The sequence below is a fragment of the Meleagris gallopavo genome, chromosome 5, assembly GCF_905368555.1.
Source record: "Meleagris gallopavo chromosome 5, MGAL_WU_HG_1.1, whole genome shotgun sequence".
Classification (NCBI taxonomy): Eukaryota; Metazoa; Chordata; class Aves; order Galliformes; family Phasianidae; genus Meleagris; species Meleagris gallopavo.
This window is the reverse complement of record NC_139408.1, coordinates 34367699-34392494: the sequence shown is the minus strand read 5'-3', so window position 1 is coordinate 34392494 and position 24796 is coordinate 34367699. Positions and strand designations below refer to the sequence as shown.

General features: G+C 37.2%; 1 protein-coding gene and 1 long non-coding RNA gene across 2 annotated transcripts in view; one reads left to right on the top strand and one right to left on the bottom strand.

The window, feature by feature from the left end:
- Nucleotides 1-21953, bottom strand: part of AKAP6 (A-kinase anchoring protein 6) — a 273752-nt gene extending 251799 nt beyond the window's left edge. The window contains exon 1 of the mRNA XM_085225172.1: nucleotides 21786-21953. The gene's annotated coding sequence lies outside the window, so the exon portion shown is untranslated. The remainder of the gene's footprint in view (nucleotides 1-21785) is intronic.
- On the top strand, nucleotides 1102-23628 carry LOC104911183 (uncharacterized). Its single transcript, XR_793703.3, has 3 exons — nucleotides 1102-1328; nucleotides 5382-5527; nucleotides 22570-23628. It is a non-coding gene; the product is annotated as an uncharacterized LOC104911183 (long non-coding RNA).
- Nucleotides 23629-24796: the final 1168 nt, after the last annotated feature.

The following is a 24796-nucleotide window of genomic DNA, read 5'->3' as shown; positions in this document are numbered from 1 at the left end:
ATTCTAACAGTCACTCCAAGTCTTTCCATTGCCAGAAGCACATACTGAAGTTGGCATTAATAAAAGTTAAAGAAAAAAAATGAGTAAGCAAAGGCATTTCAGTATGGCACAAAGAAAATACCATAAAATTTTGCACACTTTACTACTTCCCTCTACAAAAACATACATCAGTCTTTCAAAAACCTTCCTAATGCTACCTTATGTTCCAGAATTGTGAGTGCCTTCCCCACAGACATCAGCAATCCTCTCCAAACTGAAGCAGTGCTGTCTTTGGCCCTTTCTCAGTGCCTGTAAGAAGAGTCTGTCTTGTAACCTTTCCTCCTATCTCTTAATAAGCATTTTTTGATCAGTTAGTCATTTATTCTGTAGGAGTACTATAACTATACATGCCTGATGGGGAATAACTTATTTTAGAATCATTGGCTTTCTGTTTACAAGAATATCCAGCATAGGCTGTCTGCTAATATTTTCCCTGGTGTTTTTGCTGGTTTATTTATTATTATTTTGATGTATGTTGCTTTTTTGAAAGTCCTTTATTAACATCAGCAAAAATGCAATACCCAAAAGGCTACACAGGAGTGAGTAATGCATGGTGCAGATGATCTTCAGTGAAAGGAAGAGATATTTCCTTCTGAATAGAATTAAAGTGGCTACATAAACACAAACAAGGGGGAAAAATGCTGTTTTAAAATACTAGGCCAGTTACTCAAACAGTGAAGTTTTTAGGAGGCTCAAAGCAAAATAACATTGCTCCTTTACCTCTAAAAATAAGAAACTGCAACAACTACCTAGTTTGACATCTCTGGATTGTTTTGCAGTTTCAGCTTCAATAAAGTAGAGCAGAAAACAAACTGTTGAAATGTGAACTGCTGTGCTTTGAGAGCAAGTATCTGCAAGATATTCTGTATGGGTTTGAGCATAGTCCAAGTTGACATTCATTTGTGGAAAATCTGTGCAGGAAATAGTAATAGCAGGCAACCTGGAAATGGGGCCAGTCATTGTTCAGAAAACTCCCTTCTGATAAGGTTAAATTACTCAGCTGTCAGCTGTCTCAAGCTGCAGATAAAGAACCATGGGAGTCACTGCTTGGGAGAGATTAGGATTTCATAGGGAGAAGGAAAAGAGATCACAATCACACAGAAGAGCAGCTTGAACTACTTTATCCCTCACTAAGACAGGGCCAGGCTGCCTGCATTCAGTAGTCTGCAGAGAGCAGGGAGGAAACAGCTGGAAACTGGGACATAGAGAGCTGTCCTGCAAGTAGAAGTCTCAGAAGTAATAACACATGCTATTGGTCCTCAGCATTGTAATCCATCCATGAAGGCCAGGTAGGAATTTTTGTGTTCCTCACATTCCTGGGTTTCAGAATGCTCTTTATATGTTTATATGGTTGTTCTGAATGAAGGGAGGGAGAGGGGGGAACAACAACAAAACACAGGGTAAGCATGGTGTCACAGCATGACTGAAAGGAACATTCTCTGCAGTGGATCTTGCCCTTGAATAACAACAGATTTGTGCAAGTGATAAGAATGCCAGAGTTATATTGCAAAAAAGGAAAAGTCATATACACAAACAGTTTGCAAGCAATAATTTCACATTTGTATAGATAAAACAGGTTAGGAGGTGCCAATTTTTTTCTTTCCAAATCTCTTTGTTTATATTAACATGAAACTAACAGTTTTGACAAAACTTTTCATTACATACATTCAAAAAACACAAAACCAGCATCAAACTGGTCTATGCTTGCAGTAAAATTTTGAGGAGAAAATATTTCAGACATTACACAGCTGGTGAATGTTGCTCACACAAACACAATTTAACCTCTTAGAAGTCTTGGCTTTCTTCCTTTGAAATGAGCTCCTGTCACACAAGAGATGATCAATTGCCATTATAGCACATGGTCAACACACCAAAAAGAACAAAAAACAAACCCGCAAACTAGCAACATTTGGCTTCACTCAAGCATGATTGGGTCATTCTCTGGTAAAATTGCTCTTCATTAAATATCTTCATATTTAATATTCAAGCAATTTACAGCTATCAGTCAAACACTGAACCAAGACAAAACTCTGCGTACATGCAACTTCAATTCGAGGCAATAACAAGGATGGCTTCTTCAATGAACAGTTATAAAACAATCAAGATCAACTAATGACTTCATCTCGGGTTTTTGGTGAAAAGCCTCTCTTGGGCACACTGGAACTAAAATGTTGCATTGTCATGTTAATTAGATAAATAACAGCTGATAGGCAAATAAATTCTCTGATAATTTTAACACTATAAAGAACAGAACAGATCCTCACCATGGGTTTCCTTCAGCATGGCATCAATCTTGGAAGTGAGACAATTTCTGAAAGTGTGTTTAAATAAATTTTCAATTGTTTTTGTTTTGATAACTAACACATCTGTAAGATTTTTCCCATTGCACTTAATTAGTACTGACTCTCTTAAAGTATGCATTAATATCCTTAAGTAATTATACTTGTAATTTATTTACACAATTAGTATTTTGTAACTCGCAGAAATCAGAGGGTCACACCTTTATGTCTTTATTTAACAACTAATTCGAATTCATAAGAACACAAAGTACAGAAAAGATGTAACTGAAATTCATTACAATAAATAGAAGTTAGATCAGAAAGCAGCCACCACTAATAAGAATAAGTAACATTAGAAGATGAATTAAAGTCTAATAAACACATGACTTTGTAGGTTTCAAGTGGCTTTGTGCACACATTTTTTTATGTTTTTAATGTCTTGAGCATATATGGAAAGATCAAGTCTATAAAAAGCTTTTCTTTCTAGAACTGAGATTTATTCATGAACTTGTAGCAATATTTTTAATTAATATTTTTTATTTATATGTACTGGGAAGTATGTGCTTTATGCAAAACTAAATGGTCAAAGTGCAAAGATCCCTTACATGCTTAAAACCTGGTTATTTTTCCATTGAGAAACTAGCAAACTTAGAGAGCTGAAAATAAAGTCACTGCTACAGAAGCAAGCAATATAGTATAAGGGTAGACAGAAAAATGTATTCAGATTACAGAAAATCCATACAAAAACAATTAAGACCTTTAAATCATTTTTTCCAAAAAAAGGAAGTGGTGTGTCAAACTGTCCGTCTACCTGCATGCTGTTAGCCTACTGTTTGTGCAATAACACAACTTAGCCTGCAGCCAGTTGTACAAATAGAATAGTCTGAAAGGGCACGTGCAGAAATGAAGCTGGCAGCTCAACTGACAAATAGCACTAACTCAATTGTATGTCCCTATCCTTAAGAGCTTTACACAACTAAATTTATAGAACAGCAGCCCTAAAGTTTATGGTACTAGGACATGAAATTCAGCTATTAGAATAATGACCAAGTATTTGCATCAAGTCTTCAATGTGAAGTCTTCTTTTTCTCATCAAATTTAGAACTACAGACTTTAAAAAAAAAAAAACTGATAATGGTGAAATTCTACAAACTGCTATTTGCAACAGTTATTATTCTCATTGATTTTTAAATTGATTGCAAGGAAGTGCCTGGAAGGTGTGACTTCTGAAAAAGGAAAGGAGGCTTTTTTGCAATATTGCCATTGGTGCTCAGTCTACAGTAGGCTCACAGGACATCAGCACATAACATAACTGTCTAACATTAAACATATCTGAATGTTGGAAATTGGTTGGAGGTGAAGAACGAAATACACCACATGAACTATTGTGGCTCTATTTTATGTGGAAGGTGGGTAGGCAAAATTTTAAACATGTTAAATACTTGAAAAATGGGGAAAAAATCTTAGGGAATTAATTGTTCTGTCAAGAAGTACACAGACGGGAATGGTGGTTTGTGATAAGGGAAATCTTGAACCTTTTGTGAACCTGTAGATCACTTTTTCCTCTTAGCTGTACACACAAATGCAAAGAGATCATCAGTACAAAGGAAACACTCCATAGGGAATTTCAAGGAGCAATGCATGACAAACTGCAGTTAAGCATTAAATCTCACCCACAATACAACATTGCCTGAACAACCATGGAAACAGAAAGTGCTCCCGTGGCTTACCAATAAGCCTCCTGCTAACAGCAAGCTCTTTTTTTAAACCATATTTTTTTAGTATTGTTTTCAAATACTTTTAAAGATGATAAAGTATCTTAAAGAATTTCTTATGTGTTGTTGTTTATTTGTTTTAAAACTAGAAAAACTTGCTCTTTCAAAAAAGAAAAAATTTGCTTGAGGCATTTCTCCATCTTGAAAATTTTGTGTCAAAATAGTTAATTTTCATCAATACACAGATACCTTGCATATAAACAATTCTATACCTTTACATGACCATCCAGACTAAGTAAACAAATCTTGTCAACATTGAAACTTGTCTCATAGATAGATTGTATTTTTACTTGAATGGACACAATTTGCATATCTGTAAAAGTTTCAGCATCCTGAGAATATTGAGAATGACTTGACCATTCCTCCTCTGCACAACCACAAAATAGCTACTGGGTGAAGTTAAATAAATAAGCTTTGCAGCAAATTTTGCAAAACTTCAGGCTGAACATAAAAGAAAAAAGACTTCAGAGCAGAAGAAAAGGAATAAGCTCAAAACAGACAGCATAAGCCCCTTTGAGGTTGATCCTTAGAACCAATTAGGTTAACAGAGGTAGACTGATCTGCTCCACTTGCAGAACTGGTTCAAGTTTGTCTTCAGAGATGCAAGAGAAACAAACTGAACCTTGTTCTTAATCATGCCTTGTTCCTACTGAAATTCATTGTCACTAGAATGCTTTCCGGAACTTCTCCTGGCACAGTGGATAATTACATTAATCTCATTTCCCAGTCTTAGTGCTGGTGATCTTTTAAGTCTCCCAGCCTTACATGAATATTTAGATACACTTGGTTCTCTATTCTGCCTTACAGCTGTGGCTGCAAATTCAAGCCTGTACTTACCACAATTTTCTGTGGTTCTCAGCACTTGACTCTTTGGTGAATCAGAGACCACTGTCCTGGGTGGAATCCAGTCTCCAATTTGAACATTATGGGATTTCAGCATAGCTTAAGCACAGAAGAAGCATCATGGGATTGCCATCATTGTACACATACCTATCAAACATGACTAGCTGACAATGTACATGTATTTCATGTTCACCACTTTGGTTTCTGTGCTAGTTTAAAGTACTACATAGATACCACTGATTGAAATGCTAGTGGCTGGTCTACACCACTGCCCTTACAAATGCCTTTATGAACAGAGCTGCAGCAGTGATGGAAAGAACAAAATAAAAGCTCAAGATAAAGAACACTTCTTTCCCTCAAAATAGAAAAAATATTTTACCTTGCAAGTTAATTTTGCCTTTTACATCGCTGTTACCCAAAAATACCAACACAAACTTTTCTTAAGTTATTTTATCAGACTCTAAGAACAAGTAAAGAACAAGCCATGGGGCAGGTGCCCGCATACACTGTGCTGACAGATTTACAGCTGAGAATTTTGGAGGAATTCAGTGACAGGAGGAAAAATAAGAAGGCATTAACTACTGCAGCAAGGTGAGTAACTGGCAGGTGGGTAGTTAATGGTTAAATTATAATGTAAAGCAAAACTTGCTTTTGTTATCATCTCATTTTGCAGTTGAAATTAGAGCCTGACTAAGTTTTCTGTTCTTGCCTTACAAATATTCAAAAGAGAAATGAAGCTGGGAAAAAAAGTCACAAGTTTTCTGACTTCTTGTGGCTGTTGCTATTACCCCACTAATAGTTATTGCAACAAACAACTGGTGCAAGCAAAGAAGAATGTACAGAGATATACATCATATATGCATTCAGTACATGCACTTTCTGACATCAACACCAGGTCAGTCATTCTTGACATCCATTTATCATTTCTTATCCTTTTCTGTGGTTAAAACTGGTTACAGCAGTTTCTGAGCAAAGAGTCAAAGCTAAAATCTCAGGTAAATAATGAGTCAGCATTTCCTCCTTGCTGGAATGCAGTAACAAAGGGGGAAGATTTCTCCTCCGCTTCCAGACAGAATAATGAAGTACTGTTACACTGCTTTTCATCTAACTCAACTTCAGTCCAAACAAGACACAGCCACAGGAGGGAGCGTGTCAGCAGCAGCAAGATCCCTTCAAGAAGTGAAAAATGTCTGGGGCAAGCTGCTGCAGGAGCTACAAAGAGAAATGACAAGTCAGACCAGCTTCTGGAGCAGTACAACAACCTGGGCTGGGCTGCAGCTGGGCAGGATAGAGAAAACTGCAATGCCCTTTAGCTCAATGAGAAGACAGGGAGGAGGAGGAGAGGCAATACTTGTAGCAGCTAGGGAAACAGCAATCCAGGGAAAAGCTGAAGCAGCTGCTTAGCAGTAAACAGGCACCAGCAGAAAGTACTCCTTATGATGGAATACAAACGCATGGACAAAGTTATTTCTATTGTAGCATCCTTCCAATTCACTTTCTACCTCAATTAGAATTAATTTTTAAGATCCTAAGAGAAATCCACCACCTTCCACACTGCTGCTCCTACAATAATAAGGATTAAATAAATCCTTTCTTCCTTCAGCTCCCTACTGGGAGCAAACATATGGCTTTTGAGAGATTGACCCATTTCCCATCTGCCAATGGCCAAACTGCAAGTGGTGAAAGGAAGCAGTCACCTTCCATGAGATGACAGAAAAGGGCTTTCTCAAACTACGACCCATCTCATCAAACAAAGATTCTTAAATAAGGAAAACTTTTTAGTATACCAGAACTTATGTAGCACCTGTGTATATATGTGCATACATTAGAGTTTCACATAAATCAGCTTGTGTAATAAACTCGTTCTCTGCAAGTGAAAATTTACCTTTCCAATAAAACAAAAGCATAGGTTCTTCTACAGCAAATCTTCACCTAAAGAGAATAGTCACAGTTTAAGAATCCCTTTTGTCATTTCTTAAGTTGCTTGTAGGCACCAGGTCCACTCATGAACAAGGTAGAGACTGCAATCACCCACAGCAGGATGCAGCAACAGGTCTCTCAAGTTCATGAGTTTGATTACTCCAAAATCGATTGTATTCCCCTAGAAATTAGCCCAGCTGACAAATATACTGACATATGAAGTACCCCACTAATGTGGGGTTACTGCATTCATTACCTGAGCTCTACATGTTCTCTAGTGCAGTTCTATCAAGTACATTTAGTGAAGCTCGGGGTTTCTATGTTACATTTTGTTATAGAAATGCCAGAACCAGACACATCCTGAGACTCTTGCGAATATACATTCCTATTTTTTGAAACACTGGTGCATTATTCCAACTTCACTTTTCGTATATAGATACTCACTGAAGTACATATTTTAAAATGTGCCAAAATACAGAGCATATTTTTAGCCCAAGATAAGTCTTCCAAGCTCTCACCAGACACAGCTTGAACATGACCCTATCTGGAGCTGTCAGAACGGCAGTTAAGCAGGGAGCTGAAGATCTGTACAATTTAGGAACAAACTGTTAAAGGACCCTCCCTACTGATCCAGTTCTCCAGCTTTCCTAAAGGATTTCACTTTAAGTCCTCCATAAAAAGTAATGCACTGAAATCTGCATTACTGCTATACTGCATAACTGGAAGTTATCAAGTGCCAGATGACTTACAGATTTAAACTGCTAGTTCAATTATCAGTGCTTTTAATTCCAGAGTGCAATTTTTTTGTTGTTCCAGCCTCAATTCATTCACTAAGCAGCAACAATTACCTTTTTAACTTACAGCGTTAAACCAAGAGTACTTTGAATGAAAGATAATGGCAGTGAATACAAAAATAAAGCTTTAAATGAAATTTCAATCCCAAAATTAAATCTGCTACCTACTTTTTAACAGAATTAAATTTTGCTGAATAAATGTATCTCATCTAAGACACAAGAGAGCATAACATGAGGAGCAATCCTTCTTACACCCAGTAGCCAGCTCAGTGTTTCCTATGGTAAAAGGCTTCACTGACTTAAGAAACATAGGATAGCAGTGAAACTCTGAGAACATAGCAGCAGACACCAGAAGACATACTGTGTCTTACGATATTTAATTTTCTATTTGGGGCAGGTAAAAATTATACAAGTACTACATTTGTTTTTATGTTTAGAAATGTTTGATTATGAAAAATTCACATTCCTAGAACTACAGATGATTTGGAACTAATACAGTGAGGAACATTTTTCCTAAGCTTTTCAAAAAGAGGAGATGTTTCAGGGAACAGAAAGTTGTTTTTTTTTCCAAATTTCAAGTCAATAACATTTTAGCAGTGAGTAGTTTATATCATAAAGATTAATGGGGATATTTCAGAGAGAAAGACCCTTAGTTAATAGCTGTCTACATCCTCAACTTCTTTCTTTTCACTCAGAAAAATAAGTTTATTTTATGGTTTCAGTATCATTCAGGTTTCATTGTGGTTTGCTGTTAACCTCTATAGCACAAATGGACGGAATATCTTTCTGGGTGGCAATTATACAATTATCAGCTTATTCCTAACTACAGGTGACTCCAACAAATTGTTTTCCTAATGAATTAATCCAAAGGCCTCAAAAAAAAAAAAAAACAATAAGTGGAAGTGCTGTGGTGGAAGCACTATAGGTGTTTTTTTCCATTTATTTGTTTTTTTGTTGTTTTTTTTGTTGTTGTTGTTGTTGTTGTTGTTTTTTACCAATAGCTACGTACTAAGAATTTTCTATTAATTGTAAGCTTACAGCTGTGAGGATATGTATACAGGCCTAAAAAGCTTTGTAATAGGATATGCAGCATTTCACTTCTAAATCATTCCTCCGCATCTGGTCTAGCTTAGCACTGACCTAAAATCATTACCGTATGAAAGATCCATCCTAAGTTATGCAAAATGAACCTATTTAGTCCACTTTTTAAACTGAGGAAATATCAACATCACAAAAGAGCCATTAAAACATCCTGCAGAGCCTCCAAGGATTTAAGAAATGAGCTTGCTTAGCTAAAGTAAAATTTATTATTATGCTCTTAAACCACTGCTGATTCATTTACTGCATGCTCTAACTGTACTGGATAATGCCATTAGATATATTTTGTTGCGTTCTATACTTTAAATATCTTATGTTTGTTCCCAGTATGACTGGAAATAGTGCACCATACCCATTAGATGGCCCCAGAGGAATTTGCAGTGTTCACGTTATTTTGACAGGAGCTGAATAAAAGTTGGAGCCCATGGAGGCTTTAAGCAGCATTTAACTCGTGGCCAGGCTATATCAGCTGTTACCTCATTCTCCCTCAACTTGGTAAAGCCCACTCACAGAACCCTTGATGTTGGCAAAGACCACTAAGATTATTTAGTCCAGCTGTCCATCTACCACCACTATTTCTCATTACCCACACCCCTCAGTGCCCCATCTCCACCAGTTTCCTCCTTTTAAACTTGAGCTAGCTGTTACCAAACCCTCTGTTCCTGCCATTTCCTTTCTCTGTAACCCTCATCAGCCAGGCTGCTCTCAGCCATCTCCCTGCATTTTCTTGGCAGGGCTTCAGGGTGCCCCTAAATCACAAGCACACTGTGTACAGCATTTGCCTCTTCAAGCCTCCCCTCTCCAAGCACACTAAAGGGATTGAAGAGAGGCAATGTTACACAGCAGACTTCTCTTTGTTGCAGAGCCCGGAAAGAACTTCTCAGAAGGAAGCATTTCATACCCTAACTCCTGCATTAATAGAGGAAGTTTGAAGGTTCCATCCACTGTCACAGCTAGGAAATATGTCAGAAGTTAAAAAAAAAAATCTGTTAATAACTGATGGAGTGACAAGTTAGTTGTGCTTTTTGAAGTCATACAGGAGCTCAATCACAGATCTGGAATATCCTCTCAAATACCTCCCAGCACAGTACACTCCTTTGCGGACCTGCACACAGACACACACAGTACATGTTTTGGGGCAGGGAGGAGATAGTCTGGACTTCTGTATGCATCTCTGCATGACTTCATCTGCTAAGCGCCTCTTTCCAACAACATCAACAATAACAGCTATAGCAATATAACACCAATACCAAAACAGACCACACAGTACTCTGGCCAGTTTGTTTTCTTTTAGGATCTTTTAGCAACTACTATTTAGAGGACATACTACTGGTTTGTCTCAAGTAGAGTTAAACAACTTTTGTAGCTGAATCTGCTTTGCTGCCGTTATTAACATGACTTCATTCTCTGAGGCTATCGCACATTACACCTGTAAATTCATAGTTGAAGTTCATCATCATGCTTAACTCAAAGAAATCACTAACAACTGATGTGAAGCTTGATTTCCTGTACAAGAAACTTTCATGCTGCAATTTGGTATTGGGAAGTGATAGCAAAAATATCAAGAAGCATGGGCCTTCTATGTAAAAGACAATGAATGTTTGAATTTTACTTTCAAGTCACAGAAATCTTGCTTTTGAAAATAAAGACAAGCATCTATAAGTCTCTTGACACTTTCCTAAGAATTCTTCTATCTTTAGACTTTGAAGCTTGTTACAGTGTTTCAAAAATTGCAGCTAGAGATAATACATTTCAAATTGGGTAAGATTTTGGCAAATGATGTGTACTGAATTTTAAACCCAGACGTGATACTAGTGCCCAGTGAAAAGGGAATGAGGACCAAGGTAGCTTCAAGATCATCTTGTGCTGATGCTTCTGGGCTGTTCAGAACCAATTTAGAAGCAGATGTGATCACAATGGGTAATAACTAAACCAAACATCACTGAGCAGTTGTGAACCTGCTGCTGGTATGCAGCACTCTGCTCCTTCGAGACTCAGCACAGCATTATTCTTAAAGGAGCTTATAGTCTTCCTCCTCATCACAGCAGAACAAATCGTCATATTGCAAAACCTAGGAATCATTAAAGAACTCTTACTCCTTTTCAGCTCTCTCCTTCTTATTTAAAAACAAACAAACAAGACACACTCTTCCTTAGAAGCTTACATTTTACTAATACACTTCTCTAAAAATCAGCTTTTCCCTGCTGTGTTTCAATATGTTCTAGATTTGCTTCTTGGAGACAAAAAACTAGTATCTCTGGCACGCACACTTGTTGAGCTATTTGGGTGAATGGAAGAGTTATTGAAGTATTGCCCATTTCAAGCCATTTGAATCTAACTTTGATTCTGTGGCATTTCAAAGGTGCATGTCAGAAAAAATTATTAAAGTGATGCAAAAAAAGTGTAGCAAAAGGCAGCTGAAGGATGATCAAGTTTGAAATGTCTTGATTACAGACAATGCAATCATTCATAGATGTTTCTATTGCTGAGTATTTTATTTCTATGTGAAGATCTTTTAGGATTACTTATTCAAATTTCCCTCTGAAAATTATTTCAATTTCTACTGCATGTTCCACATTCTATTTAATTACTCGTGTTCATGTGTTTATTGAATGCAATTGCATCTCCTTTCAATCAAATAATATAAACTCATTTACTAAGTTAGTTATAAAATAACCATGTAAACAAGCATTTGTTTTAATATTTGTCTAAACATACAATGACAAATAAAGAAAAAAGATATTTACATTTAGCTTTTTATTACCAGTACATTTCCGCATTAAATTTAAGTTATATCTATGAAGATGCACAACTTTGGTTTTAGGAAAAAGGTTGAGATTTGTGCAGTTTGTAGCTATGAACAACCAGCACGATAAGGAAGGCTTAAATAGAGTAGCATAACTCAGATGATGTTTTCCCTCACTTTCAGTGAACAGTTGAGAAGGCTGGAGGAAAAACAAAAAAAACAACACAACACTGCGCATCCTGGTCCAGGAGATAACCACCTTTAAGGATTCTATACATCTATTATTTCTTCTCTTAAAGGGATTTAATCTATCAGAATGACCATTCTCTGGGCTCTCCACATGGAGGATTGGAATCCCAGACCTCCTTCCACTCGATTGTTAGGATATGTTATTTGGCGAATGCAACAATTCTCAAGCACCTAATACTAATCAGCCCAAGACAGGCTAATTGTAACCCCTGAGGCGTGTTCCAGTCTTAGGAAATACTGTTTCAAAAAAAATTCAGAAAACTGCCACACTAGCATATTTCCTGACTCCAAATGCTATCACGTTTCACTTTCAGAATTTATAATATGCAGACTGGATGTGGAGGAAGGAAATACGTCTTTGTAGATTCCAGGTTTGCTGTGGCTGTCGACAATCTCTGCCTTAATTGTGCTTCTCACATACCAATGAAAACACTGAGCATATCAAAAACTGTTTGTCAGAACTATGTCTTTACACATATGATTAGAATTTCACTGCCCAGATGCTGAACTTGTTCGGGATTAGTTAAAACCATGAGAAATTGGTTTGTATAAACACTACCAAGAAGAAAAAAAATCCTTCTCGTCTTACTTACGTGTTATACATGTGTCCTTAGTGTACACACACACACACACACCAAAAAAAAAAAAAAAAAAAAAAAACACTCAAAAGATGAAAACAAAGTTACATGCAAGTATACATGTTAAGGTAAACCAAACAGTGAAATCAATACAGCTTAACTGTGGGACCTACATTAACTCTTAACCCTTTTAAGATGCCATTCTTGCCATACTCCCTGATAGACTGGCATATAGATTGAAAGCTAACATCCTTAGCTCACTTGACAGTTACAGCTATTCCAGTTTCTATAAATGTGTACTTATTAGACTGGAAAATAAAGTCATCCCCAGAAGCCAGGGATCAGACTAATTCATAACAGATGTTAGCTCTGTGCATCTTGCAGCTCAGGTTAATTCATATCCATCAGTCATTAGCTATTTCAGGCTGTTTGCTCTCTGAACAAAAATAACCTAGGATTTCATGAAGATCAGCAATAGGTGTTTCAATGAGTCAGCAATCACTAAGAAAACAGCTTTTTGTGCAATACTTTTGTCAAGCCCTAACTGCAGAAAGGAGTCCTTCAGGATCACAGAAAAGCCTCGTGGGTTTCCTTTCTTTTCCAAAAAGAAATAAGTGTATTCACGGCAGAACAATATGCATTTATGTCCTTGAGCTATGCAGACCAGGTGCTTTTACCTTTCTGTCAATATTGACTCAGACTGTGAAGATATCTGACCATAAATTAATTATGGAATTAAGCTCTTATTTTCAATTAACCAGGCTTAGAAGTTTGTCAATGCTATTTACATCTGCAAGTTTTTGTATTGCCAAAAACACCCAGTTTTCCAGACATTTGATAGCAGGTCTAAATCTTGTACTGTCTAATCCTTTATCTCAGAAGTAAAAAAATCCCCAGTTCTAGATTGCTTACTTCAGATTTTCACATTTTACCTTCAACACCCCTATCCAACTGCTCTTTGCCAGTGTTCACTTGTGCCATTCTGGCTGTTCTATTCTGCCTGAATACAAGTGCACACATGTACACGCACACGCATAGTTAAACTGATCATAGTGTCACCTAGCATGCATACAGCATAACATCACTTCCTAGACCAGCTGTTACTGTATATCATATTACAGCAAAATTCAAATCCAGGAAGTCATCATACATCAAAATGTTTCAGTACATTTTCATGAACAATGTGGAATAGACAGCAGCTGAGGTCTTACTTCACCCAAACATTAATCTCGTATCTTTGTACAGTGTAACTCACCACTCATGCTCTCAACATGCTGGAAAAAAAAAACACCTTTCTCCACATTGCCCAAGGACATGAAGGAACAACAGGGACGTGAGGGGGATTTATCCCATTTGACCTAACTGACTTTAAAAGTTACAGAAGTTTCACAGTTGGAATCAGCAAATTAGAGTTCCAATCTGATTCAAAGTAGCACAATGAAAAGTTGATTACTGCATAATTCACAGAAAGCCAGAGTATAAGCCTTTCAGTTTATTTAAAAGGTTCTTTAATAAAGCTATTATTTTGCATACAGGTGCTCAGCACTCAGATGGTTAAAACTGTTTCCTTCTCAATGAACAGTCAGCATTGTGGCCAACATACTGCCTGGTCTTACATCATGCACAGGGCATATTAACTCTACCTCTTCCAGATGCAAAAGCAGCAAAAATGCTCTGATTTATATTCCAAGTTATCAGTACATCAAATCACTAGGAACTAAACTGGGGTGTTGTAGTTAAATATCTAATGAAATGTTAACACAAAGTTTTGAGAAGAAGCAAGGCCAAATGGCACATTAAGAAACCACAAAATTCACCCAGTGTATTCTAATAGCTGACCCTTAAAATGGCAACTCTCTTATCTGCTGTGTCATTGCCTCAGCAGAACAACCAGGACATCTTGAAGTCTGACAATAGCTTTTCCTATTTCAATCTATGGGTTTTATGTGGGTTTGCTTTTGTGTCTCTTGCGTGGCAATCAAAATCCAGTTTATTATTCCTATAAAATTTGGCATGTTTTCAGAGACTAGCAGTGCAGCTTAAAAGTGCAAGACAGATACACACTTTGTTAGTACAGACTTGCCTTGGCCAGGGAATTGGTCTCCTCAACAGGAATAGCTTTTTCTAAACACATTCTAACACACTTGAATATTGTGAGTAACCTGCAGTAGAGCTACATGAAACAGCTTCAAAAGATGTACTATATTTAAAAGCCTTCTCAGCGGACCCCAGTTTATCAGTAGAGCTCAGCTCTGAAATACATTTCTTCATGACAAAAACTAAGTGTTGAGCGAAGTCTTTCACTAATGCAGTCATTGCTAACTTGTATTTTGAGGTTCTTAAAGGCTCACCTTGGAATATGAGCTTAAAAAACTTCTTAACACAGCCTTCAGACATGACAATATCCAGCTCTTTTTTTTGTTTGCATTCACCGTGTAAGTTTTACCAGTCCTTATCAAACATCTGTCAGAAATCTGTACATGTTTATCAATAGGAGAAGTGCAATACAAGTCACTTGATTCAAACTTATCGGTGGGCTCAGTCACAAGCAGCTACAGTCACAGTGTGCAATGCAAACCAAGGATTTATCCTTACATTCCAACTTCCTACCTAATAAGGCTAATATCACACTAGGCAAGTATTTTACTCTTAGACTTTTTATTTTTTAAACCCATTTTGTTGAAATATCTTTACTTACTTCCTTAGCAGTGACCTGTCACTGACAAGGATTTATCTAGCTGGTAAAAGGAAATAGTTTTTACAACTTAAAGTGCTCTACATTGTTTGTTTTCTTTTTGAGTAAGGGGTGCATGTAAATTTTCTTTTCTGTCACCAACTAAGTAGTTTCAGCTTCCAGCAACAAAGCGGTGAATTTTTAATACTGTTTAAAACCAAATAAATAAGCTCAACATTTGCCTTAAGCAACTGGAAACAGGTTCTCCACTTTTGAAAATCTAGAATGACCCCAAGGTAATCATGTTCAGATGCATCCTAATTTAGAGCAGGTAACAAACACTGTATAAAAACTCAGGGTTTGAGATACCCACAATATGAGCTAGTCTTATAAGTCTATAAGACTGATAAAAAGCAGAAAAAGCCAACCCCCAGAAAAAAATAACAGGAACGAACCTATAAAACTACAAAGATTAAAAAAAAAAAAAAAACCAGAAGACTAGTTTTTTCTTAAGTACTATACTAAAAATAAGAAAAATATTTTCTTGTCTCCAGTATACCAGTTGTTTTTCAAGATATCTGGGCAAGTTAATTAATCCTTAGAGCAGAAATTCCTCTTTAAAAAAAAAAAACCCTAATGAAAGCTATTCAGAAAAGGGATCAGAATTTCAAATAGATACACACATACACACACACACCAGCTTCTACAGTTTGTATTCAGACTTCAATGGAGATGTCCAAATTGCTTTATTTTAAAACACAGTAATACACACAAAGTCCCACAAGATTTCTATTTTACTTTTCATAAGCTACTTTTTAAAGACAGTCTAGAGAAAATTTTTTTTTCTCTCTTTTGTGAGGGATTTAAAAAAAGAATGATAGCTGTGTATAAAAGAGCGACTACTACAGGAGCAACATTCAGGAACAGAATGCTGAAAAAGCAAAATGCAGAGAAAGTCAATATGTAATAGAATTGAGTAGGAGCTGAAAATAAGAAGTGAAAGTCTAATATAAAGTGCAAGTTTACAGGAGTAAACAGTTACTCCTTACAGGAGTAAGGAGTTACAGAGACAGGATGAATTTCAATATCGAAGAAGAGACTCAGCTTCAAGATTTTAATCCAGAGAGAAAATGTTTTGGAAGTGACACAGCAAAAAACAAGAGAAGTCATACCAAGAAGTCACAGCAAAGAAAAAAAAAAAAACAGAACTTGCTCTCTATTCAGACACATACTACTTATTTTATTCATACATGAAATTGGTAAATAATTTACATTATTCTTTGAAGCAGCTTTGTCTTCCTCCTAATCCTGAAACAATGTCAACAACCAGCTTACAATCAGTAAGGAGCTCCTCTTGAAATAGAAAAATTTACAAGTTACCATTATACTGAGAAGAAAACAAGCCGCTAGTTGCTTTCTTTAGTATAACCTAACTTTGCCAAAGGCAGTCCTTAAGTGTGTCAACTCCCAAAAGACCCTCTTACTGTGGGTGTTGAGAAATTTATTTCATAGAGCTATTTCCTCCTAGAATTCTATCTCAGGAGGAAGATCTCTGACAAAGAGAGCACACATTTCTAAACTACAGACAAAAATACAAGCATATATCTGAGGTGTATGAGGAAAGCATTTGGTGTGCCACAGCTTCAGGACACCAGCTTTTCTGAATCCATGCATCCACCTTCGGATGTCAGGGGGAAATTCTTTACAGAGAGAGCGGTGAGGTGCTGGAACAAGCTGCTCAGAGAGGTTGTGGATGCCCCGGCCCTAGAGGTGTTCAAGGCCAGAATGGATGAGGCCCTGGGAAGCCTGGTCTAGTATTAAATGGAGAGGTTGGTGGCCCTGCCTGTGGCAGGGGGGTTGGAGATTCATGATCCTTGAGGTCACTTCCAACCCTGGCCATTCTGTGATTCTTGCAGATACCTGACAGCCACACAAAGGATTCCCCAGTTCCCCTCAGCCATCAGCCACTGGAGTGCTGACTACTGGCCCTGGGTACCCTCAGCAGTTGCAGAAGCCACAAAGCTGGCAAATGTAGTAAAGAGCTATTACAGCTCACAAGATTCATCTTCCAACCCTAGCTTTGAGATCAATGTTTTCTGTAGGACACAACAATTACTCCACAGCCTGGGAACAACTTACATTTAAGAAAAAAAAAAAAAAAAAAGTCTTCATTCCTAGGTGGTTTAGAGACATTCATTCCCCAGAGAGACATGCCCCTTGTTGGCTGGCACAGTGACTGAGTACTGGACAAGAAGCAGGAGGAGATGTACTTCAGCCAAACTGGCCAGGGCAACAGTGCATCAAGCGTGTGCCATGAGAAGTGTGAGTTCACACAGAGCAGAGGACTCCTGGCTTTAAGTGTCTTGTCTGAAAATGCCAGACACTGTGAACTGTACAGAACTGAATTTTTGACCTTGGAGTAATGCATAGCTGAGTCAGCCTTGCTGGGATTCAGAACATACAAGAGCTTAGACACTTGAAGCTTCAACCACAAAAGAAGGGAGAAACTATATGTGAGTGAGTAGTTTTACTTTTCTTTACCATCCCCCTTTTCTTTTCTTCATGAAGCAAAGCTTCTCCAAAGGCATCTTGAGAGTGAGAAGCCTTTTGATTGAGGAAAACTCATTTTGATTCTATTAAATAACTTGGCTTAAGACCTTTCTGATGCACTGAACCTTATCAATAGCATAAACATTTACATAGTGAAAAGCCACAATGACCATTCCACGTCAGTTTATGGATTTGTATTACACCTTTTTATGCCTGACCTTAAAGATGTAAAGGGTGGCAGAGGCGGGGGGAGGAGAGGAAAGGCAGTGTTTTTATTTTAGAGTCAATAGAAAATGATAGATCCAAAACCTAACATAGGAAAGAAAAATGCTCCCCAAGCCTTTAGATAACTGAATAATAGGACAGGTGTCCACCCAGAAAACAAGGGAGAGAAGGCTTTTAAAGAACAACAACATAGAAAATGTCTCTATAAAAAGCGTTTGAGTTAAAAGTACAGCTGTGGTCTCTCCTTCCCTATGCTGAAGCCTACAGAAGCTGAGAACTGAAAGGTGGTGGCTGCCTCTTCTGGGGGAATGTTGGGTCACGACTGTGACATGAGACACGGTTGTCCATCCACACATCCCACTCCGCAGCACATAGAGTAGCAATCCAGGCTCCCCTGGATCTCCATCCAACCCAGCTTTTTCCTCTCACTCCTTCTCTTTCTGCGTCAGGAAAAGCCTGGCCCAGCTCAAATGGCTTCTGATAGGAGCAACATACACAGTTTTCCTTACTTTCTGCTACTGGAATCTTCCGTGATGTGCAGCCCCTTTCAGCAAAAGGGCAAATCAAAAGGCACCTTTCTCCCCCCCTCGTCAACTGAAACATTGATATTCAGGCATAAATTATTTGCAAGATAATCCTTTAAAGTCATCTTTCAAATCATATATCATTAGTTTTATCCTACTAATGCAAGTATAATCTCAGTGCACAGACACTACATTGCATGCACAGGTCAAACTTGCAATGCAAAATATAAATGTAGTATTTCAAAATAGAATTATAACACCTCTTACTATGTAATTTTTTTTTTGTTGTTCTTTTAAACACAATATAGTACTTAAATAGAGTAAATTCAAATATTCCAGTTAGCCATACCTTTTCTTATTGCCAGTAGCATTCAGAAGGAAAAAACACCACACACACACACAAAAAAAAAAACTACACACACCAAGCTCAGAATGCTGTCAGTATTTCTCCTATGACACAGCAGTAATTTTACAGAAGAGTACAAGTTAACTAGAACACAGAATGTCTTTTTCTTTTAAATTATTTTGAAGGAAATATTTCACTGTCATTTTGGAAGGCCACCAGATCTAATAAACGCCTTGAGCTCTTCGGATAAAGAAGACTCCTACAATTTAACAGGGATGAGTTTCTGGACGCAGAGCAATTCCAGATCCATGGGGTTGACACCTACTCAGCACTACTCTACTGCTGCACAACACAAAGAAGATAGAGTCTAGAGCACAGGATTCCCTCAGCATTAGAGAAGAATGATTGCTTTCTTCCATAGAGGACATGTTCTGATCGCTGTTCAGGAGGTTTTTAGTTGTTGTTAGGATTTGTTTTGTCAGCATACTGTACTAACTTCCACTGCAGGAGTTGGATCTTGCCATTAAATCCCACAACTGTTTTGGGAAGAATCAAGCTTCTGCTTCTCTCTTTGCAGTTCCAGGCTATGTAGAAAATATTTAATTGACATTATTCTAAAGGATTTTATCATAGCAAAGACTAAATGCTAACATCCTTACAGTTTATGAATATACTTCAATATCCAATCACATGTCAGTATAAAATTGCATATACAAAGAAGTCTATCAGAGCAATCCATCTGAATTCAGTTACTTAAAGAGAACTGAATATATTTTCAAGATGTTTTACCTTTGGTAAGGATGATTCAGTAAATCCAGTAGTGGAACAAAATGTAAACAAACGCAGCTTGACTGTTGCTGAAAACCGTCTCACAAAATTGTCCAAATTATGAATATATTTAAACAGGAATCAAAATTGTATTGCATCTATAGCGTTTCTATATTCAGTCATTGTCTGACTTAAGCAATCAGGTTTGCAATTCATAATAAAGACTCTTTATTATTCCATACTTTTCCATATCTCATACAGATCTCAGTGAAATACTGGGGCCTGTACAAAAAATAAATGGGAAGTATTCTCTAATTGAGGCACTGTGCTGAAGTCAGAATTAGCAGAGCTGTTCACCACAACACTAGTACTGTCATCAGAGCTCCAATATCACTGAGTGTTTCCCAGGGCAAACAATGCTGTGAGAGAAGGGAGTGGTATAGAATAACAGGTACTTTACAATTTATATATATATAAAATATATATATATTAAAATATATATATTTTTTTAAACCAATAATGAAAAAAAAACAAAGACAAACAACCTGCACCAGAGATTTCATAGCAGACCATTTGTTCACAAGTACTGTCAGAAGTATTTCTTCAACATTCTCCCTAACTTTTTATTTTGTGATAATCTTGTCACGTGCAAAATCCAACAAAATACACTGATATTAATAATGGCATAATATTCTATTGAAGCACGTCCTATGAGCAGTCCTTACGAAATGGCCCCTAAAGCTGGAACTTAAATTGCTTGACAACTCCCTTCTGACCTCAGCCACCCCGCCCTTCCCCTTGCTAACTCATGCCTTCCACATTTGCCTGATGAGAGTGCCATTAACACAGAGGATCACTACTTTCATAATGTAGAATGCCTCACAGATAAAAAAAAAGCAACATAATTATAGTGTTCATTTGCAAACATTTCTATTTCATTTTTTAATAGGGAAAGGGAAACAAACATGCTTAGTTCATGCTGAAAATGGCCTAAGAGCAGTGCAGCTGTCTAATTAAAATATAGGAGCTCCATTCCAGCTTCGTCAGATAAGCCCATCATATCTATCCCTGTGAAGGATAATCAGATTATATTTACCACTCCATACTTTATCAAGTATAAGTGATCAAAAACACAAATATAGACATCAGTAAAAGATTGGTAGTTGCTGGTGTTTTTTTTGTTTTTTTTTTTTTCCTCTTGATGCACTTCTCAAATAAGCTACATGGGCAGAACAGAGCCAGAGACCACTCCCTAATTCCTAGTGGACATATTGATCAATTAAAATGACATGTGTCTGGTCTTTTCTTTCCTTCTAAAAGCAAGCAGCTGAAAGATCAAACCTTTCTAATATGCAAAACCAAAAAATTAAACAATGCTACACACCATACAGCAAGATTAGGTTTAGCAAAATCAGCCTGGCCTCCAGAAGTGAGATATTAATACAAAGTAAATGAATATAGGACATTGCAAAGAGTTTCTAAATATTATAGGCATGTTTTTAACCAATTTACTACATAAAAGATGCACATTTTCTTCCCACTATAAGCACAGAAGCATTTATACTTACGCATATTCTTATTTTATGAACAGCAAAAGCCCTCAGAATGTCTGAATCTTTGGCTACACCTTTTACTGCAGTTGCAGCAGGAAAAAAAAAAAAAAAAAAAAACCCTTTCCTTTACTAGAAGGAAAGCAGATCTGAAATCCACTACATTCATATTAATGACCAGCATAAAAACAGAGGAAAGAAACAGTTGAAAAGCTAAAAACTACTGTACTTACAGAACACCTGGTTATTATCTGACAGTCATATCAATTTTTATTTTTTTGTTTAAGAATACTAGCAGAAATAGGGTAAAACCAAAACGTTTTAAATTAATACAGTGCCAGCTGCTTGTTCAGTACTGGTTCATGAGGTATTTTCTGTGCTATTTGGGTATGGAAGGCCATTGAAAATAAATAGGTTATATTAACATTATTAAAATACAGTAGGTTAAAAAAAAGAGCTGAATATAAAAGAAATACTTAAAAATGCATGGAAAAGAATGAGCTACCTTTATGGCATTAAAACTTAAAATAGTTATTCTTTCCATTTAAGCATATCAAACTGTAGCAACTTCAACTGGATTGTGAAATCTAAACACATTCTCTTCAAATCTTCAGAGATAATCTCAAATACAAAGACAATGTATTGAATGCATTTTCTGTAGGCCTTTGTCTTAGCCTATCTGCCTGAAAAACAACATTTAGGCATGCAGCATCTTTTCTCAGAATGATTTTCATAAGGCAAAATCCACACATTCTCATATTAGAAAAGCCTTATAAAACAGGAAAGATAATGGTGCAATTAAGAACAGCACAACATTTCACACTTACCATGTCCTGTTCAAATCATCCTCTTTTGATGTTTACGGCACATCTGTAGGATGCAATACTAGGAGGTGCCTTGTGTGACCTGCTGCATGATGCTGTGACATCAGTTCAGATGATGCAGCTCATTATGGGAAAGACTGCTGTTGCTATGGCAACGGAGATGTGATACGAATCCTTACTGCATTTCCAGGGGAGCCCGAGACAATACGGAAGCCCTTTAAAGAAACAGACAATATGCAAACAGGCTTTTAAAGTACTGTGCCACAGATTTTTTAGTCCATGTTCAAGTAAATGTCTTTTATCAAGCACTGTTTTAGACAGATTATTCTGGCACAGTGATACAGAATCAAGATCTATGCACTATTCACTATTTTCATATTTAAAACTTAATATTACCTCTGCCAATCTAAGAACATCTTGCTAGCCAGAATTCTTTACCATTAAAAAAAAAGTTCAAAATAAACAGTAGCATGATTTTTAACACCAGGGCTGTAAGGACAATAGCTATTCTACAGTATTATAAGAAGCATGCATATTTACCCTGCCCCACCCTGCTCCTACAAGCCAATCTGTCATTTTAAAAAAATATCTTGTTGCCAGGGAAAAACACGCTTAGTACTCCAAAACCATCAGATTTCACACTGTTGAGTGAATAACAATAAGCACAGGTTTTTTGTTGCTTTTTTTTTATTATTATTATTTTAAAAAAAGAAAAGGCTTTTTATTCACCAGAGTGTAAAGAAGTTTCTAACCAACCAAGTAAAAAGCTCCTTATCATTTTTTTCAGCTGTAGGGTGACCTGTGCTACCATCTGCATGCTGAGTAGCCAGGCTTTCATCTGCCCATCAAGCAGTCGAGTGGAGACAGAGCCGTGGGCAAGCTGTGGGCCCAGTGGGCCGCCACCAACCCCCACCTGGACCCAGCATCAGCTTGCAACAGAAAGGGCCCTCTTCAGAACCTGCTCCATGGGCCAGGACAAGGCCTGCAGACCTCACCCCTGGCAGCTCACAGTGGTGATGAGAGAAGAAAAGGTCATGAATGACCATTAAGAGGAGCTGTCTGGAAATTAAAATTCATGTCCAAAGAAGAATCACCATATTTTGGGCTATTTGCCAGTTCTGTTTGAATGAAAAATGTTTCTGGTAAAAACTGTTTTTCCCAATCCATGAAAATCCCTTCTACAAGGTAGAAAAATTAAAAATACACAAAAGACCAGAGTCTGTATACTTTATATGCTGAGGCCCAGGAGGAAACAAAAAGCCCAACCTGAACCAAGAAGCCTCAGTGTCTTGCAGATGTCAAATAAACACATGCACCACTGTCTGAAGTACTTGATTCCATTAAACCTCGGTGTAAGTAAAAAAAAAAAAATCTTTGATTTTAGAGAAAACCATTTGAAATAATTATACCTCTTCTCTTTCAACTTACTTTTCAAAGAAAGTTGGCATGCATATGTATTTAATAACAGATTAAATACGAAGCTTCTCTACCAACTTTGTAAATACCTAGTACTATCTACTGTCGAACCTCTTCATCCTTTACGTTCTCACACCTGACACCTTATCTTCTAATATTAATCCTATGTCAGTACAACACAACAATTCAGCTCTCAAGTTGACTCAACAAATCAGATCTACCATCTCACGATAAAGTTTTACTTGCAAGAGCGACAGTGGATTTATTTCTAGATTTTTGAACATTTAAATGTTGCTTAGGCCCTTTAGGATATTATCTGCAATTTAATAGAAGACAATGTGACTGAAATGTCATTTAGGCTGGACTGCTATGGAAGTGAAGGAATGTCATCAAAACACAATAGTATTTACAGTAGGCTAATTGTTATAGCACCCAAATAAACGACAACTTCCTGAAATTCATGTAGGGGATCTATTTCTCTAAAGAACCAAACACTATTCAGTATATTTTTAAAGTATTTTTACTGCTATGGGAGTACTGAATGGAGCCTGCAAGCTTTTTGTTTTATTATTATTCTTAGGAAAGTGGTGAGATCCAGGAGTAATCACCAGCTGATCTGACAGCTCTGACCCATTCCACATCCAGTAGCTGGAGGAGTACAACCAGTGGAGAGAGCACAAGGAAGCATGAGAGCATAAGGGGAAGCAAGCGTTGGGTCAGTCCCACATATAGCCAGACCTGCTCCGGCCAAGATTCTACTCTAGCCCAGCTCTGTTTCCAGACTAACATTTAGCTGCATAGCCTACATCAAGCTTTTCTTGTAGGGTGAAGTAGGAGCAGAGATGACACAGCAATGAGGGTGGATGGGAAAGGAGTCAGACAGCAGCAAGGAAAATATTAGAATATTTTTCTAAAGATGTCTGCCTATTTACTGTTAATTACAGACTGTACAAGTCTGGGTATCCACATATGCAAATGATAATACAAAAATGGAGACAAAATTATAGTGATTTTCCTGACTTTTGGCTGTTTGACATACTTTAAATAGCAGCCTGTTTTGTGGTATATTTCAACCCCATCAAAAAACATTGATCATGAGCCAGAGCCTGTCAGATTGTGTGCAAGGCAGCTGCAACAAGAGGGTCCCAGACAGAGCACAAGCTAAGGATTTTTAGCCTAAACATCATGAAAACTTCATTTTCTATCCTGTAGAACTGGGAATCTAGAGGAAGAAAGCTCAGTCTCACTGCTCCAGCTGGGTTTCCCCCCACCCCATAAAGTGAAAAAAAGAAAAAAGTGAAGACTGCAGTTATCCATCCAACCCAGGACTGACATATTTAAAAACTATGCTTTAAAATTGCTTTTCATTCCTACTCCTACTGGTTTCCCAAAACAGGAGATGGAGACAGAACACAACTCATTATATCACCACATTGACATCATGATCATTTTGATGCATCCCAACTAGGTTTCCAAGCCACAAACACAGGGCTTCAAATACACCTTTTTTTTTTTTTATCAAAATAGAAATACTTCATCATTATTTCAGTAATAACAACACAGATTGGACATTAAAATAGGAATATAGAGTAAGGTAT